Here is a 15,702-nt window from a genome sequence, read left to right on the forward strand (position 1 = left end):
TAGAAGAGCAAGAATACCTGAAGACCTATTGGATTTAAAAATGTATTTAAAAAAACTGAACCTTTCACTATTGTTTAATGAAATACCAAATGTTATGCAAACCATGAGAGTCTCCAGCACATTTAATCCATCCTTACATCCGGTTTTAAGCCTGTTCGAGAAAGTCTGTGAATTAGACATTAGGAACATGCTGGGGATAAAGAAACTAATGTTACTAACAGAAAACTGAGAAAAATACAATGTATTAAAAATCATAACTTAAAGCTCACAAAACTGAATAAGGGGAGTGGGTTGGTTATAATGCAGAAATGTGATTACAACAACAGGATGGTACATATACTTAAAGGGGACACTAAGAGCTTGTCAGTAAGATCCAGTCAAATTCTGCATAGAATCGGCTTAGACTTCAGTTAAAAGATATGTTTATAGAAGGGTGGATTTCTATTGAATATAACTATTTGAATGTTACATCTCTTATGGCACCCACTATAATTGATGTACCTAAGATACATAAGGCCATCTATAACCCGCCCGTGCATCAGATAGTGGATGGTAGGAATTCTGTCACTGGTGCCTGTGCCCAATATTTTGACCATAATTTGAAATACCAACTAAAGGATGAAGAACATTTATGTAGGTATTCATGACATATTTTTAGAAAAAATTAATGAGATTGAATTTAATTCTAATGATCTGTAACAATAGATGTAAAAGATCTCTATACAGCCATACCCCATTTATTAGGCATTTCATGGTTTACTGAGTACCTCTACAGGAAGGGTACTGGGCAGGATAAAATTAATTTTTATGAAGAGTTACTGGAAATCATTCTTAAGAATAATTATGTGTCTCTCATTGACAGGAGCGACAGGTACTGACTAAAGTTACTTTTTTGGGGATAAACTATTGGCTAGCATTGTAAGGCCCCATGGCCATTATCCTAGCAATCTCGTATGATCCTATGATTTTATATATATATATATATATATATATATATATATATATATATATATATATATATATATATATATATATATGTCCCAACAAACCAAGGCAAAAGAAATAAGCCAATGCAGCCAAACTCAGTGTAGGCCGGTACAAATTCAAGGGTTAGTCCTTTGAATCAATAGACCATAGTACAGGTAGAACTAAAAGCTTTTAATAACCGTTAGCTTTCAAGAAACAAGTTCTCTTCCTCAGACGTTACAACTGAAAAACACATATCCAAACATTTAAATACAGGATTCTACATCACACACACTTACATCACTTCCTGCTCACTGCCATATCCTGCTCACTGCCATATCCTTAAAGCAACAGTACTAACCTGTTCCTGCAAAGCAGACTGATATGACACACACACATTAAAAGCTAAAAGATCATAAAAACATATTATAAATGAAACAATACAAACTGAAGGCAGTATACAAATAGTATGAAATATAAACTGACAAAAATCATCATCTAAGGGGTCTCGCTTTCAAAATGGGTTTGAGAGGGACATAGTCATTAAGTCCTACCCCTCTGTGAGCTGCCAAACGAAAAATCCATTTAATCTCCATTTGTTCTGTCAGATTAGTGAGATCCCCACCACGCTCCCAGGTTTCACAACCTGCAGTACTTGAAACAGAAAAGTATGAGCACTGCCATGCCTAAGCATATGTTTAGATATGGCACTATAAGTTTCATTTCTCCCAAATGCATACAGGTGGTCCTTATTCGCTCTCTAAGGGACCTGTTAGTTTCTACATAGAAACTGAAGCAGGTCTGACAGCATGCAACATATACCACATGCCTAGTGTTGCAGTCAGACCTGCTCCTGATTTCCCAAGTCCCTATCATCGAAATCTGAAAATACCTGGATGTATCCACAAACTGGCACTGTGAGTGGTCTCACGTAATTATTCTGAAAATGCCTGGATGTCCACAAACTGGCACTGCTGACAAGAGCCACATCTCTTGGTGCCGGCCTGCCAGGCTGGAAACAATGGTTGTTCAATTGCACATAAATCTGGGAAACAGAAGTTGTTTCAAGTTTGACGACGCATAACGTGGATACTGTGACAATTACCTACCAGGTGTTGTCCACTTGGATCCACAATTATCCATAATAGTATGCTGTACAAAGGATGTATTGTTACCCAGAGGTAAAGTTAAAAAAGTTTGGGTAGTCGGCTTAACTGGAACTTTCCTATTATATCCACGACTTGAAAAATAGGGTTTACCTCTGGTTCCCCTCATTCTTATCACATGCTCACATATATTATTGATCACAGGCATATAGCTCTCTATCAACAAAAAGAGATCTTCAGTGCCTCTAATTCTCTCAAGAAATCTTGATCTCGAGCATAGGCGTGAAACCCTCAATGCTTGCCCTTTATGATATTAGTAAAGACTTTTTATTGTGCATACTATCTCTAGAAAGGAAGGAGTTAGTATGACAGGATTTCCTATATACACTAGTGTGGACTGTACGTGCCCTACATATAATGTATAGTGGTGTCTAAAAATCAATAGAGGTTGAGGAGGACTTCATAGTGAATTTCAAAAACCTTCCAAGTTGTTAAGTTGTTCATGGTGAGCAGCAAGGCACCAGTCCCCACATAGAAGAAGAGGTCATCCACAAACGCTGTGAAAATAATACTGGCATTGTTGAGTATGACCTCCCTCTCCCAGGCCACCATCACCAAGTTATATATATATATATATCTATATCTATATGGGCACCCTTCACATGGTCAACGTTTTAGAAAGTCGACTTTCATATGATCGACTTTTGAAAAGCAGACCATGGGGAACTGCTATCTCCATTCAGTGCAGAATGGGAAAATTTCCCTCTTCCGCACTGTAGTGCTATCTCAGAGTTGGTATATTAACGTTAGGGGGGTACAGGGGTGCATAGCCCCTCTGCTAACAGTTTAAGGTAAGTGTTTCTTGTGTTATATGTGTTTATTTTACAGGGTTGGCTTTCCGAAAGTTGATCATATGGTCTCGGCCATATGAAAGTCGACTTTCTGAAAAGTCGACCATGTAAACTAGACCTATATACACATATATGTGTATATATATATATATATATATATATATATATATATATATATATATATATATATTGAGGAACAATATTGCCTCCAGAAGGAAGGGGTAGCAATGGGATCCCCTTGCAGATTTCTTTTTGCAAATGTTGTTATGCTGCAATGAGAGCATCTGTACCTACATAGTAGCAACCATAGTACATTTTTCAGGATCTATTTACACTGTCTTGATGATATAGTCATTTTATGGAAGGGAACAAACAATGAACTAGATACATTCCTGGTGTATATAGTATATTAATAACAGCACTGATTTTCTGGCAGTCACCCATGCGACTAGCAAAAACAATATTGCCTCTTTGAATGTATTACTTGAGAAGGACCCCATTAATTTGAGATATACTTCACATATTTATAGAAAGCCCACGTGCTTTAATACATGTCTGTATTTCACTAGTGCTCACGCTTTCTCCAAGAAAAAGCAGTAGTCAAGGGGCAGGTAGTCCTAGCAGCACATATCAGCAGTCTAAAGTGGCACTTCATGGATGAATGTCAAACACTTAGCACTAGGTTTCTTAAAAGAGACTACCCCAGACAGCTAGTGGATGAGGTGATCTTGGAAGATGGTCTTAAAAGGAGTACTGGACATCAAGTGTCACAAAAGGGCCACTGCTGATCTAGTGAGCAGTAGCGTAGCTAGAGTGGGGTGAAAGGGGCAATTGTCCTGGGTGCAGAGTGTTAGAGGGAGCAATCTGCAATCCATCATCCTGATTGCTTAAAAGTTGGTATTGCATTTGTGATCAAACCTGAGCGTTATAGCACTCCATGTGTGGTCTACCTATAGCAACTGCTTGATACAGTTTAAATGTAAAAAAAAAACTTTTTATAACTAAATCCTGAGCACTATAGTGAGTGCTCCATGCAAGATATAAACTTTAGCAACTGCTTGTACAGTTTAAAAGACTCTCTCTCTCTCTCTCTCTCTCTATATATATATATATATATATATATATATATATATATATATATATATATATATATATATATATATATATATATATATATGGTTTGCTACAGTTTAAAAGAAAAAAATGATTTTATTTATTCATTTATTTATTTATTTAACTAACATATAAGAAAGGAGGGCTGGGGGAGGGCACAGAAACGGGGCCCGATTGGCTAGGTCGAGGGGGGGGGCATGTCCTGTGTGGCAACCTGGTTGGTTATTTTTTTTTTTCCTTAAATGATTTTGGGGAGGGGAAGACTCAGATTGGGTACTCTCTGCAGGAAGCTTTCTGTAAATTTGCAGATTTGTAGAAGTCCTTTTCTTTTGCCTCTTCACTTGAAGAGGTTAGAAGGTACGGTGCTATTCATGTGACAGTTGCAAGGCACTTTTTGAGCCAGCTATACTTCTGGTTGTGAGCAGGCTTATATGATGTCTGATATGTGTTTTTTGGAAACAGTAAAAGAAACTGAAGATGGAATTTGAAACCTCTAAGTTGTCCTAAGGAGCACATCATTTTAAGCATATGGGGGAGGGGGAGATTATGCAGAAATGTTTGTAATGCCATGACAATGTCTTAGTGTGACATGGTCAAATACTGATAAGGTATGTGCCAGGATGTCAGGAAAATGGCAGTACAGCAAATTTTTGCAGCCATGTTAATGGCAGCAGTTTCACAACTGAAGTGGCTGATCTATGTATGGTGGCCATGTGAGCAACATGAGGGGCACATATTGGTGATGTTCTCAGTGTTATAATGTTATCATATGTGCCACAAAGAGCCTCTTAGCTGCAGCATGAGTACTGTGGGTAGGACACAGAAAGTTACCACAACAATGTGCCAAGTTGTTTCATCATAAAAACAAGAAACGGGCAATCAGAGTTTCATTTTTTTTTAAAGAAAAGTAAAGGGGACTGGTAACAAGGATCAGGTAGAGAGAGAGGAAGCAGAGAATGTAGAGGTAGGAGAGACAGGCAAGCAAGCATAAAATGTTGTCAGGCACAGACAATGGAGATATGGACACAAGGGAGGTGGAACCAGTAGAGAGATGCAGATAGACAGGGTATACAAGTGGTGATGGACAGGATGAGATTAAAAGCAAGGTATGGGAAGGGACAAAGAAGGGAAACATCGTGATGGAGGATAGGATGAGATATGCAAAGCCTGTCTGACTGGTCCACAAAAGAGCTCATCTACACATCAGTCACATCCTGTCTCTGTTGGTCAGCTGCACAGGCCCCATTAGCCTACAGGGAGATATTCCAGGAGGAGTGGTTACAAGGCATGCACTACATGCATGTAGCGCATGTCTACTAGCTCCCATGTGATGTATCTGTCTACACATTAGTGGCTGAAAACATCCTGGTAGTTGAACTGATGGTGTGTCAGCCGCTGCTGGACCAATATTTGACAAGGAGGGTGACAATATGCAACACTGTGGTCACTGGCTCTAAAAGTGTCCCAGAACACATATTGACTTGCTCTTAGTATCATCCTCCGGCAGACTTTAAAATTCTGGTGTTGAGAATAAATAATTCCTATGGCTCTGTCAGTGAGTTTACATTTGTGAATCACTTCATCATGCTTGCCATTTACATATGCTATGGCTCCCATTAGCATGTTACCCCTCATTTGCATACCATGCATGCCACACTATTTGTGTCTGTGAATCTTCTCCTCTCTGTGCAGTGCCACTCATACCGATCAACCTTCCATCTCCAAAATGTGGGATACAACCTCTCATAATAGGGAACAAATGGGCAACATGTAGAACACTCACTCACAGCTTACTGACAACTTCGAATAAAAAGCTCACATGATGACTAACATTTGCTATTTTATACTTATCAAAAAGTCATGTTGATGAAATAATACGATTCAGTACTATCTACCATGGATATCAGTTCAAAAATGCTTAAGCCTGAATGTGCAACAAACCCTTCTGATGACTTCTGATGTGGAACTACAAGGAAAATGGGCTTTTGAAGACCCCAGATGAGGGGCATTCCTTGTGAAGAGGTATACTTGGAAAATTTGTCACCACAATGTTTCACATAATTCTTTGCACTGATTGTTTCTGAATATGTATGCATTTAAAGGTAAAATCAATCACAGAAGCTTAAACAAAAACAGCCATCCTGCCCATATTAAACTATATAATAATAATAATAATAAAAATTAAACATATTGAAAGATTATAGGACTATAATGTTTCCCAGATGGATCTTTTGCATTACCAAATGTTTTGGCACAGTTTGCAGGTTTTATATTTGCCATCTCAATAAACACATTTATTTTATGTTATTTTATTTTACAATAATGAAGAAAACACATAACATGTTTGTCTAGTTTGTGCATTAGGTGCTGATAACTATGTTGGTTCATTTCACGCTGTGACTTATTGTTTCCTGCTAGCTTCATTCCAAGTACAGAGAGTGGAACTTTCATTTCTTTAAAATATTTTAAAGGTGGATGCATATATATATATATATATATATATATATATATATATATATATATATATATATATATATCTGTCTGTTGCATTACACACACACACACACACACACACACACACACACACACACACACACACACACACACACACACACACACACACACATATATACTTTGACAAAAATAGACTAAGATTAGACTAGTGATCTATGCAGTCTTTCTATCTGTTGCATCCAATATTTTGCATCTACTTATCTCCTCCACCTTCTGCTTTGCTTCTTCACTTATGATAGGAGGTCTCAAGTAAGCCCAGAGTTTTTTTTGAATGGTTGGCCTATACCTGTTCTTGTTACTGTCCAGTGAATCAGATGAACCCCAATACCTTGTGAACCCCATTATTTAATACAACCAACTACAGGATTGCATAATGGTTAGATAAGTTATAGTATTTGAATATTCAAGCCCATTAAGTGGATCAGGCAGTTAGGATAATGTTTTGTTGAAAGGAAGCATGATAAAGTAACCCTATGCTAAACCGCTCATTCTGTGAGCGTGTTTCTCCTGAACATCTACTTTCCCGTGAAGTACTACTTTCATATGACAAGATAAAATTTGAACTGTGACATATGGAGGTTTTTGCCCTTCTACCTGATTCTACTTCCACTGGTGGCCAGTATTTTTGCAGTTCTTGTTATATGCCTTATGTATCCACATCTTAATGTCATAAGGAGTATAGATGGAGCCTTACTAGTGTCCAATCATATTTCATTCCTTCAAATCCTGTTCCTATCCAGATCTCCTTTCTCTGAACCCTTTCTATTAACTTTGTAGGCCTCCTCATGTAAGGTTTCTACTTCAAGATGGGAACAGGAATTTCACAGCTATGTCATTCTCTTGCCCAGTTGATTAGAACTTAACAACTGCATCTGTGTTGTGTTCCTGGATTATGCTTTCCAGGATGCAGCTTTTCAGCCTTTGCTATTTACCTAGCCAAGCTATCAGTTTCCTCAAGTCCCTTAGAGCAGGCTCCTCATTCCAGTCTGTTCACAGTTATTGTTGCTATCCACAAGGTTTGCTGTTCATTGTTAGTGTAATTTCTGACATGCATATACTTGACTTGTAGTGGCCAGCAGTGACTGTAAAGACCAGAATGGACCCTTGCCCCACACCACAAGCTTTGGTTGTTTCTTCATAAGTCAGTATCGTACAGATGACTGAGAAGCAACCACTGCCTAGTATATAGAGCTATGCCTAGCATACAGAGCTTCAACAGCTATCAGATATATTACACATTTGCAAATTAAATGGTGTTCTAAACACCTACTTATGGAATCTCAATGTCTTTTACAAAATAAATAGAGGATGTGGAAGGATAGTTTTGTATTACCGAGAATACCGCTTCTAAGGAACCATCTTCCACTATACATAAAGCAAAGAACATCTCTTAATTGGTTCAAATGCATTTTGGAAGAATGGATGGGTAACTGCAAATCAGCCCCAGTTTAGCACCCCCATCCCTAATAGATAGAGGAAACATCTGAATATCTCAACATATCCTAGCTTGGCCAATCAATGGCTTATTTTTATGCAAAATATAAGGGGTAAAATCTATCATAGGAAAATAAGCTAGGCTTCCTAAGATCCTCTCAGATCAGCAGTTCAGTTAATTCCTATGAACCTATCAGTAGCATAAAATGAAATGAAAAAAAGTTTAAACATTTCTACATGGAAGGATTTTCAGTTTGATAACTGTTTATAAATGTAATAGATCACGAGTACCAGTGATGAACACAATCACGGAAGATCTGCCTATGACCAGTCTAATAAGCCCAGCTTCGTGAGGGCACTTCAGTATATTTCATGGAGTATGGCCATGATCTGATATAGAACAAAATCATAGACACAGTGTTGTGGATGCATTAATCTGATCAAGTTTCATAGCTCAAATTACCGAAGGAGCCACTTGAATATTATTCAGACCTGACTGACCAGAACAGAGCACTGATCTCACTGATCCATTCTCAAGCTCAGTCTTTGGTTTAGAACAACCACTGTACAATGAAAAAATAGGAATCCGCAGTCATCAAAACCTTTGTAACGGAAGTTTGTACAAGTTTTTTACAATAAATATTATTCTTTGACAGTCAAAAAGAGTAAGATTACATCATGTTCATGTCCAAAGGTGTTTACAGTCTTAGAAAAGGCACAATTAAGATAGGTGGTTAACTGAGGGAGTGAAGATGCTGAAACTCATGAAACAGAAAGTTTACAAGACTGCAAATAGATTTTAGAGTAAAAGGGTGGGAGCAGTGATGGGTATATAGCAAAAGAATAAGATCTACAGCAGAGATTAAAAGTAGTGATGTGGAGTAAATTGAATTCATTATCTGTTACATGCAAATTGTGATCTGCTCAAGCAGGTAAGTAGGAAATAATAGTAAATCAACAAACTATGCCTGGAAAGCAGTAAAATTGATTAAGGGGTAGGAATGAGACAAGACTTGACCAACATGGTAGGAAATGAAGGGAATTACACTTACACCATATACCAAAGAAACATTGACTCCTTCATAATATAGAAGATGGGCATAATGAGGAGAAACAAAATGGGTAGTAAAAAGAATATTTTGTGTAAGAAAATGAAAATTGAAGGCTGTCTTAGTATCCTAAATGGAAACCTTAGGGGAACGTAAGCAAATGACAGATTAAAAGCGAAAGTTGCACATGTGACCAGAAAAGACATACAGCTGATGTAAAAGCAAACAATGTCTAAGCAGCGTATAATGTCAGAAAGACTTACCTCTGACAAATACATCACTATCATACTTTGAAAGGATAAAATTATAGACAAGAACCATGTAATAAGGAAAGACAATTACCATGATCTGTTTTGGAAAAATAGAACTAAAGATTGCACATGTGTAGCTTGTGAGGCATGAGGTGATATGCACTGATGCACAACTGCACAGATGTAGCTTGTGAAGTATGAGGTGATGTACACTGATGAACAAGTGCACAGGTGTAGCTTGTGAGACATGAGGTGATGTACACTGATGCACAAGTGCACAGGTGTAGCTTGTGAGGCATGAGGTGATATGCACTGATGCACAAGTGCACAGGTGTAGCTTGTGAGGCATGAGGTGATGTACACTGATGAGCAAGTGCACAAGTGTAGCTTGTGAGGCATGAGGTGATGTACACTGATGAACAAGGGCACAGGTGTAGCTTGTGAGACATGAGGTGATGTGCACTGATGCACAAGTGCACAGGTGTAGCTTGTGAGGCATGAGGTGATATGCACTGATGCACAAGTGCACAGGTGTAGCTTGTGAGGCATGAGGTGATGTACACTGATGAGCAAGTGCACAAGTGTAGCTTGTGAGGCATGAGGTGATGTACACTGATGAACAAGGGCACAGGTGTAGCTTGTGAGGCATGAGGTGATATATACTAATGCACAAGTGCACAGGTGTAGCTTGTGAGGCATGAGGTGTTATACACTGATGAATAAGTGCACATGTGTAGCTTGTGAGGCATGAGGTGATATACACTGATGCACAAGTGCACAGGTGTAGCTTTTGAGGCATGAGGTGATATACACTGATGAATAAGTGCACATGTGTAGCTTGTGAGGCATGAGGTGATATACACTGATGCACAAGTGCACAGGTGTAGCTTGTGAGGCATGAGGTAATATACACTGATAAACAAATACACAGGTGTAGCTTGTGAGGCATGAGGTGATGATGTACACTGATGCACAAGTGCACAGGTGTAGCTTGTAAGGCAAGAGGTGATATACACTGATGAACATGACCAAGGGCAGCAGCATAAATGATCTGCACAACATCTTTGTCAAGCTAACATAAAAAGGCACCAGCAATACCAGACGATTCAGTGACAAAATCAAAAGTGTTGTAGACTTTCCCGTCTGCACTTCCATTCATTGAACCCTAATAAATCTGAGGTCATAGAGGAGCCAGGTCAGATCAGTGCTGTATTACTTACCTGACAAAAACATATTCCATCAGAAGCCAAACAGGGAAGAAATGTGAGAGTTAATACCTGATAACTGCTCGCTGCCTATCTACTGCAAACTGAAGGAAGATGGAGCTGTTCTTCCACCACAAAGAAAAGTCTCCTAGCTTTTGGAAGGTTTCACCTTAATACAAAAGGACTATTTCCTTCCCCATTATCAAACCCTTACGTCTAACCAATGCATTTAAGGTGCGTAGTAAGTATAATGATAAACATATGATATATTTTAAAAACACAGTCTGACAATGAGAATGTAAAATGCAAGGCTGAAGAATGGATCCAGAGCAGCAAGAGACTCTTTTGTGCGCAGGTGCTTTCTCATATTATGAATAGCTTACAAGTAATCAGCCATGGAACTGGTAGCATTTTTGTTTATACTTTGTTGACTGGGTTAGTCCCACTAGGCCAGTGGCCTCCTTTCAAGGGAGATCTGCGGTAGTATTTTTACTATTGTGGAAACATTGCCACGGCATTGTGGAGCATTGCAGGAGTCTTTGCGAAGAGCTATAGGGTTGTTACATGATGGAAAATGATGAGAGTCACAATATGCATCGTTGGCTGTGCTGAATGTGACAGTTTTTGATGCTGATGGATTAAATTTGATAGATGAAGAGGAACTACTGGATGTTTCTGCAGTTTTGTGGCATCAGATTGTGAAGAAAATAAACAGTGCTGAGTCAAAACAGGTTGCTGCAGCTGAATATGATATGGAAAAAGGTGATATAAGATCAGCAGTAAGAGCTGTTGCATTTGTTCTGCTGGACTCTTATTCCAGCTGCATAGACCCTCCTATGCATTGACTCTAATATTTTGTAATACAGATTATAAAAACACTCCAGAGACTGTTTCTGAAACTGGAAGCAAGAAATCCTCTTTATCAATTGCTAGAATTTTGTCTAAAACTGAAACAATAATAAGCAGGTATGTGATGTGGGATAACATTGTTATATCTTTAGGATTTACTCCTAAAGATGTGCAAGAATTAATGCATATGGAAAGGAAAGCTTTTGTGAGCTTAAATCTGAGACAGTAACAGCAGCTGACAGGTTTCTGCAGTCATATAATTTGAATCAGTTTTGCATCCCATGGGTACATTATCATTATCAGGCATATATTATATCTTACAAAAAAGAAGATTTGCAAATAATTTATAACTTCTAGTAATGATACTGTTATGTTAAATTATTTTTCAACAAGATTGTCAAGGTGTATTGGAGATTAAAACGTTTTATGAGAAAAGAAGTGTTTGAAATGGACCTTGGGAAGTTTGGGTTTCTTTGAAAGTTATAGATGGAAATTTTAAAATAGTCCTAGTGTTGTTTCTATAGCAGGCATTTCAGACATCTATGGTTTGATTGTCTGATTAGTAAACAATTAAAGACTGAAGAATTCAATTCTTTATTTTTCTTTGTACAACTTAATGGAGGTTGCTGATAAAACTGAAGTTCTGCATAATAATAATACCCACCCATTTGAGACAAATGATGAAAATCATTGTACTGTCCATTATGTGGATGAATAAAGAAGGATTGAAGAAGGGATTAGTGAAGGTCTAGGTGAAGATGTTAGTGATATGATAAAGAGCAAAAATAACATTATTAGCAATTGATTAAAAAAAATCAGAAAATGAAACAATGCGCGAAGAAAACTATTTGAAAAGGAAAAGGCAATATCTCCTTATTAAATGTTAATTTGAATAATCTTATAAGTGAATACAGGAGACTTGACATTTTATAATTATGTATCAGATTAACAATAGATATTGCTTGGGTTTTGGATACTCACCAATTAACTTCCGTGTTAAAGCATCAAGTAGAAGCCATATGGAATGCTATTTGCTCTTTGGACTGGATATTTGTTCTGGCATAGCTGCATTACTTAAACCATATTTACAAATTTTGGATGTTGTAGTGGAGTGGCCGGGTAGACATCTGGTGTATGATATTAAATCTGAATTAGGAATTCACCATTTAATAGTATTATAAAACTGAGAGAAGACTTATCCACTGCTTTGCAGATGTTTAGCTTAGTGAGAGACTGCAACTGTCATATAAGAAAATCAGAGCAGAAACTTTCTGATTTTATTAAATGAATTAAAGCTATTTACCATGAACAATCAATATTGGCTGGTAACCCAGGGACTACTTCTAAAGAGATCATTTATATGCTGAATTTGATTCTTTTCCTTATTCTGCATCTTTTATCTTAGACCATGCACAACCTTTGAATATTTATATAGCTCATCATCAGCTTTTATTTTATTTAGTAGGAAAAATATCATGGGTGGCCACGGTGGTGCAGCGGTTAGCATTGTCACCTCAAACCAAGAGGTTCTCTGGTTCGATCCTTGGCTGGGGTGCCTTCAGTGTGCAGTCTGCATGTCTTCCCTGTGGTTGTGTGGGTTTCCTCCAGGTGCTCCAGTTTCCTCCCACATCACAAAGATATGATGTAGGTGGATTGGACACTCTAAATTGGTCCTAGGCATGAGTGTGTGTGCATTCCATGGAAGGTTGGGTGGCAGGCTGGCAACTAGATACTGTAAAACTTCACTGCCAAACATGAGCGGACAGGTGATCCACTGTGGTGACCCCTAACCAGGAAAAGCCAAAAGTTGAAGAAGTAGGGAAAATATAGATTTGGTTTCAGAAGGCATGGGTATAAAGCTTTGGATACTGACTTCAGGAAAACTATTTCATTGCAGTTGTGAGCTCATTATCTGTCTCTGAATTTTGTGATTCGTGGACTGCTGGTTGTATTTTTTTTTAATAAAGTTATAAAGTTTATATTCTGTCTGAAAAAGAACTATGGAAGGTTAGAAGACAGACATATGTCAGCTGAGCAACACTTTCATTTTATTTCTTACCTAATATGAGTAATGATTGTATTGTAAAGGAAGAGCTATGGGATGGATTTACTAAAAATGTTCAGATTTTGTTATAGAAACAAAATCATGTAGTTCAGGTAACTAGACAATAAATGCCATCATTGTTATGCAAGATTGTTAAAAGGGAGATTTATTTTTATGCCTAGTCTATTAACTTCTATAAGCTTAATAGTACATACTCAAGATGGCATAATGTCTCTCATGGAGAATCACGTTAGGAGCATATTTTCTAGAACACACATGATGCCAATACCACAAAATGACCCTTTTGCTTTTCTGTCATTGAGTTAAAAAATATAAAGTATTCTATCAGTCTTCTGAGATGTATGTGTGTTTACAGATTGTAAAACACTATTTAATTCCAGTAAAGTAATCTTTATTTCTAAAATCTAATTTTTCTCCTGAGTTAATTTTTGAACATTCCACCTTTTTATAGGACTGAAACATTAAAAAAATACTTGTGTCATCATAAAATCTGGGGTAAAATATTTTACTTAATCATGCTCACAACATTTTGTGGAAAATATTATAATCTATATTGGTTAAATTAAATGGCCTCCAATTTTGTAAATCTTGCTTATCTCCTTTTGTTTTATTTAGGAGCATATTTTCTAGAACACACAACAAAATTGGAGGCCAGTTACTTTAACCAATGCAGATTATGGTATTTTCCATAACATTTTGTGAGATAGATTAAGTAAAATAGTTTGCCCCAGGTTTTATAATGAAATTTCAAGAAAAATATAGTAAAGCAGTATTAATTTTACTTGGATAAGTCACTGATACAATTAAAACAGATTATGTCAGGGGGTTACTTCTTTCATGTGATATCTCAAAGGCTTTTGATTCAGTTAACAATAATACTTTAAGGAATATTTTGGAGAGTTTTTGGATTATTCAGAAAATATTAAAAGTTATAAAAGATATATAACTTTTAATGTTGGTACAGACATCAGTGAATGGATATTTTGGAGAAAGAAATTAAGCTAGGATGAGATGTTAAATGGGGATGTCCCTTTAGTGTTTTTATTTAGTTTAATTAGGAATATATTATTTCAAAAAAGTGTACCTTGTTCTAAGGCTGGGTGGGAAATTATTCCATGGATTCAAGTTTCAGTCTTTCTTTCCAATGCTGATGACTTGATTATTTTTGTTAAATAAGAACAATGTTTTTTTGTGCTGCAATTAATGAAATCCCTTTTGAGTTATGTAGGTCTCTGTTTTGATATGTCCAAATGTCTCATATATATATATATATATATATATATATATATATATATATATATATATATATATATATATATATTACAGGATATTCAGTTTGCTACTAGTAATATTAAAATCTTGGGGGTTAATTTTGGGAATGATCAAGCATTTTTACTGTAATGTGAGGCTTTGTTATGGAATATTTAACCAGCTCTTTAGCACCTGACATGTTTACAGATGTCATTTAAGAAAAAAAACTATTTTGTATTACATTCTATGATCTTGACTTATTTAGGAAAACTTTTTATCTTACAAAAAGTAGGAAAAATTGTTATTGGAAATTTTCTTTACATTTATTTGGGGGGCTAAATTAAATCCAGTGAAAAGCAGAATAGTATTCTGTAAAAGTGAAGAATTTAGCCTAAGTCTTATGAACCCTGTAGTTTACTTAGCCTCTTGTTATTCAAAGCAGGTTCTTGACAAAATTATTCCGTGAAATAAAGATTAATTTGGGCTAATACATTGGGAAAATATGAATATTTATGGGAATATTGTCTTAAATGTAAGAGATAGAAATTCATTTCAGTATGAATTAATATTTTGCAAAGATTTCATTATGGAAGTTCTCTTTTTCTACTCAAGATCTTTCTTGAAAGCTGTGGTATGAAACTCATATGGATCAATAATTTTATGGCTGAGCCTGGCTTTCTAATGATCAGAAGTATCACAGAGCTATAGCTGCCTAGAGGGAGTGATTTAAATATGTGCCTGAAAGTCAAGATTTCTTTTGGTACTTAATGATCAATTAACTAACAGTTAAAGTCAGTTAAAATATTAAATAATGGAACACAGATTGTGTGATATGTCAGGCTAAAGAAACAGTATTTTGCACATTTCTTGAATGTCTTAAAATTCACATTTTCAGAAATTTTATAACATCATATGATCCACAATTTTGTCTTCCTTAAAATTGGACAGGGTATTATATGGATATTATAGTAACAGTTTAATTGCTGTTGTTGATACATATGAAAAGTATTTGTTTGGAACATTTTGTCTTTCACAGTTTGATGAGTTT

This window comes from Protopterus annectens, chromosome 1.part0, assembly GCF_019279795.1.
Source record: "Protopterus annectens isolate FY-2018-M chromosome 1.part0, PAN1.0, whole genome shotgun sequence".
In the NCBI taxonomy this organism is placed as follows: Eukaryota; Metazoa; Chordata; order Ceratodontiformes; family Protopteridae; genus Protopterus; species Protopterus annectens.